The sequence below is a fragment of the Neopelma chrysocephalum genome, unplaced genomic scaffold, assembly GCF_003984885.1.
Source record: "Neopelma chrysocephalum unplaced genomic scaffold, ASM398488v2 Primary Assembly neopelma1_182691, whole genome shotgun sequence".
Classification (NCBI taxonomy): Eukaryota; Metazoa; Chordata; class Aves; order Passeriformes; family Pipridae; genus Neopelma; species Neopelma chrysocephalum.
Genome location: NW_020938063.1, coordinates 604 through 5378, shown reverse-complemented (window position 1 = coordinate 5378; position 4775 = coordinate 604). Strand labels below are relative to the sequence as shown.

At 62.2% G+C, this 4775-nt stretch overlaps 1 pseudogene; it reads left to right on the top strand.

The window, feature by feature from the left end:
* Positions 1-175: 175 nt before the first annotated feature.
* On the top strand, positions 176-4559 carry LOC113962569 (annotated as a pseudogene).
* Positions 4560-4775: the final 216 nt, after the last annotated feature.

Here is a 4775-nt window from a genome sequence, read left to right as displayed (position 1 = left end):
TTCTGGGTCCATGCACTGAGCTGTGCCAGGTCTCTGCAGTCGGTGCAGTGTTCTGGGTCCATGCACTGAGCTGTGTGCGGTCTCAGCCCCCGCAGTGCCCAGCACAGGGGCCGTGGGCAGGGCTGGGGCTGCCCCCTGTGCCCCCTGCCCTCACCCTGCCCCTCTCCCTGGGCAGGTGTCGGCGCTGGCGAGTGCAGGGGGTGCTGAGAACCTGATCGTGCTGGAGGGGGCGAAGCAGCGGGTGCCCCACGGCCCTGGCGCCCTGCGCCGCGCCGGCACCACCTTCGGGCCCCTGCACAAGAGCCGCCTGGGCGAGCACGAGTTCGAGGCCCTCATGAGGATGTTGGACAACCTGGTGAGCACCCAAACCCACCAACCCCCCCCGGCCCCCCGAACCGCTCTCAGACGCCTCTTTGTCACCCCTGCCTTGATGCCTCCCCTCTCTCTCTCCCCAGGGGTACCGCACAGGCTACACGTACCGCTACCCCTTCGTGCAGGAGAAGAGCAAGCCCAAGAGCGACGTGCTCATCCCGGCCACCGTGACGGCCTTCGTGTTCGAGGAGGAGCCCGCCGGGACCCCCGCGCTGCGCCAGCACGCCCAGAAGCAGCAGAAGGAGAAGACGAGGTGGCTCAACACCCCCAACACCTACACCAGGGTCAGCCTGGCCGAGGAGCCGCAGGGCAGCGCCGGCGGCCAGAGGACAAAGACCACGGTGAGGGACAGACGCGGCTGCACGGGGCCGTGGGGGACATTTGGGAAGGTGTTTGTCCCGAGAATGGTGATGGGTGGGGTTTGGGGGATCCCCGGTAGGGGTAGCTGGGATGTTAGTGATCCCGCTAAAAGTTGCAAGGCCCAGGGATCCACCCTCAGCTGGTAATAATGGTTAGCTTGAAATCCCACCACCCCATTCCCGGGGACTGAGAGCCATTGGCTTTGTGGGGGTCTGCCCTCTATTACTGGAGTCTCCCCTTTATGCAAAATGCATTTCTTGGGATCTCCCCTCTATGTAAAATGAGTTTATTGTGGTCTTCTCACATTTATTGGCATCTCCCTTCTATGTAAGTTGAGTTTATTTGGGTCTCTCTGCATTTATTGGAGTCTCCCCTCTATTATCAGGGTCTCCCCCCTACACAAGGTGCATTTGTTGGGGTCTTCCCACATTTATCAGGATCTCCCCTCTATGTAAAATGCATTTATTGGGGTCTCCCCTCTACTACTGGGGTCTTTCCTCTATGTAAGGTGCATGTGTCAGGGTCTCCCCCTGTACAAGGTGCATTTACTGTGTCTCCCCTCTACACTGGGGTCTCCCCCCTACACAAGTTGCATTTATTAGGGTCTCCCTGCACTTCTTGTGTCTCCCCTCTATTATCGAGGTCTCTTTTCTGTTATTGGGGTCTCCCCCTTCCCAACACACCTTTTCTGGGGTTCCCTCCCTGCTGCTGCAGTGGCTGCGAGCGGACGAGGTGGAGAAGGGCAGCAGTGGGACCCCCATTCGCATCGAGAACCCAAACCAGTTCGTGCCCCTCTACACAGACCCGCAGGAGGTGCTGGAGATGCGCAACAAGGTGCGGCCCCGCGGGGCCCGGGCTGGGATGGGGGCACGGGGGGGATTCACCCCTGTCCTCGGGGGAATCCATCCTTGTCCTCGGGGGGATTCACCCCTGTCCTTGGGGGGATTCACCCCTGTCCTCGGGGGGATTCACCCCTGTCCTTACCCTCAGATTCGGGAGCAAAACCGCCAAGATGTGAAGTCGGCCGGGCCCCAGTCACAGCTGCTGGCCAGTGTCATCGCCGAGAGCAGCCGCAGCCCCGTAGGCACCGTGTCCCCCTGTGTCCCCCTGTGTCACCTTGTGTCACCTTGTGTCACTTTGTGTCCCCCTGTGTCTCCAGCCCCATGTCACCTTGTGTCCCCCTGTGTCCCCCTGTGTCACCTTGTGTCACTTTGTGTCCCCCTGTGTCACCCTGTGTCCCCAGCCCCATGTCACCTTGTGTCCCCAGCACATGTGACCCTGTGTCCCCAGCCCTGTGTCACCCTGTTTCCCCAACCCCTTGTCACTCCAAATCCCCAGTCACAGCTGCTGACCAGTGCTGTCGCCAAGACCAGCCACAGTCCCATACATGGCACTGTGTCACCTCATGCCACACTGTGTCCCCAGCCCTGCACCTCCAGCCCCATATCACCCCGTGTCACCCAATGTCACCCAAAGTCCCCAGCCCCGTGTCCCCACACATCCCCCTCCTCAGACCACCAGCCCTTCCCTCTCCAGCATTCCACTGGTGAAGGGGGTGACACCACTCCAGAGGGGTGACACTGCTGTGGAGGGGGTGACACCACTCTGGAGGGGGTGACACTGTTCCAGGGGGACTGACCTCACTGGGGGGGGTCTGTTCCAGTCCACCGAGAGCCACCTGGGGGATGCGGAGGCCAAGGAGGGCTCCCGGGAAGAGGCTCCCCCCGAGCCGGAGCCCCCCCAACCCCTTCAGCCAACTCACGGACCAGGAGCTGGAGGAGTACAGGCAGGAAGTGGAGAGGAAGAAGCGGCTGCAGGGTAGGAGAGGCACCTCAAAATCCTCCCATCTCCCCCTGGGTGGCACCCAGGGCACCCCAAAATCCCCCCATCTCCCCCGTGGCCAACGTGTCTCTCCATGGCAGGTGAGAAGGACGCAGCGGCCGAGGAGAGCGAGGCCCCCCCCGCCCAAAGCACCCCCCGGCTCCGCCCCGGAGCCCCCGGTGCCTGCGGAGCCCACGGAGGGTGAGTGGGGTGACGAGCACTCCAAACCCAGGGGCGGGGCCCCCCTGAGCAGATGGAGTGGGGGGATGAGGGGGCTGAGGCCAAACCACGCTGAGACACAGCTCGATGTGCCCCCGTGTCCCTCTGCCTGTCCTGGGGGGTCCCTGCTCCGGAGGGGCCGAGCCCCGGTGGGAATTCGTGGCAGGAGGACACGAGTGTCCGCTGGTGGCTTTGTGGGGTGCAGGGACACCCCTGTCCCCCATCCCCACACTCCGGCGGGTGCAACATTCCCGTCATTCCGGTCGGCCGCGGGTGTCGGGGCTCGGGGCTGCTGGCTCTGCCATGGTGTCTTGTGGTGTCTGTCTGTCTGTCTGTCTCCACAATGTCTCCTTTCTCTTTCCTCCCCGTGTGCCTGTCACCCAAGGAGTTATCCCTGAATCCCTGGTGCCGTAGTAAGTACGGAGAGGCCATCCTGGAGGAGGGACACGGGCTCGGGGGGAACTTTGCTCTCCGTGGCCCACTCAGGGATCCCCAAGGAAGGAAATCCCTTAGGAAATCCACTGGGAAATCCCTCCTTGTTTGCTTCCTGCTTTTCCCACTGCCTCTTCCCAGCTCTCCATCCCACATCGCTTGTCCCGCAGGGAGGGGGGAGGTTCAGGGGAGCGGCACCTGCGGCAGGACGGGATCAAATCCCAATGTTCTCCACCCCTGGAGGCCAAATCCTGCTCCTGCCCAGGCCCCACTGGTGACAGGGGGATCAAACCCCAACAGCACGGGCACTGCCACCCCAATTCCCTGTCCCCTCTCCCCTCCCAAGGTGACAAGAAGGTGGATGGCGGCCAAGCCCCGGCCGATTCCACCACCAAGAAGGAGCCGCCGGCAGTGGTGAACGGGAAGGACGAGGAGCAAAGCACCGAGGAAAACCTGGGAAAAGGGGGGACGGAGCGGACAGCCCCCAACGCCGACCAGGATGTCCCCAAGGAGAAGGAGACGGTGACCAGCACCCCCGTCTCCCCCGACGGTTCACCCTCCAAATCACCCTCCAAGAAGAAGAAGAAATTCCGGACCCCGTCTTTCCTGAAAAAAGGCAAAAAGAAGGAAAAGATCGAATCTTGAGTCTCCCCGGAGGCCTCGCTGGCGGTGGTGGCCATCCCTGGGATCCCCCAGGGTGGGGGGACGGCTCCTGCCTCGTGCGTCTGGCCGAGGCCCAGCCCCAAACCCCCGGAATCCGGCTGTTTTCCGGGTCCTCCTGGCACGAGGCACCTCGTCCCCCTTGTCACCCGCTCCCGGAGGCGGTCACCGAGCTTAGAGAGACTGTGGTCCCCACCTGGGGAAATTCCCGCTGCACCTCCCTCCCCCTCTCCCTCCTGGGCTCCGGCCCCTTCCCACCATGGGCCGAGAGTTGGATTTTCCCACCAGAGCCCGGATCCGCTTGATTTGAGGAAGAAAAGGGTGTTCTGTGGTTATTATCTTCACCTTCTGTTTCAAGCTCTGCTGGAATGGCGTTGGCTTCATCCCCAGGGAAAACTGCCTGTTGCTTCACCAGGAGAATGGGGCCGAGATGAAGGCGGGGGATTGCTCTTCCCAAAGGAGAAGCCAAGGTTTCTCCTTCCTGGATTGTAATCTTCCTCTCCTTGGGCTGAAGAACCGCTTCCTCCCCTTCTCCTGGTGCTCCCATCCCGTGTCCGCCCCCCCCCCCGAGGAAGAGCAGCAGGATTTCCCACCACTGGAAAAGCCCCCACCTCACCGCACGACCCGCACCCAGGAAAGTAGGGAAAAATCACCTCCGGGAATCGTCTGTGTTACTTAAAACTGAGCAAAACTCACTCACTAAGTGCTACTTCGGGATGAACACACGCTGCCAACTCCCGCCGGCACCCCCGGCCCCGCTCACACTGCTCCGCCCACGACGGATCCCTGCTTTTCCCAGCTCTGGATTCCCAGCACAAGTTCAGTCCTTCCTGGCGTTCCCTTCCCTCCCAGAGTTACAACCTCCCGGCCAAACCTCTTCCCGGGAAGAAGGGCCCCAGCCCTGCTGATCT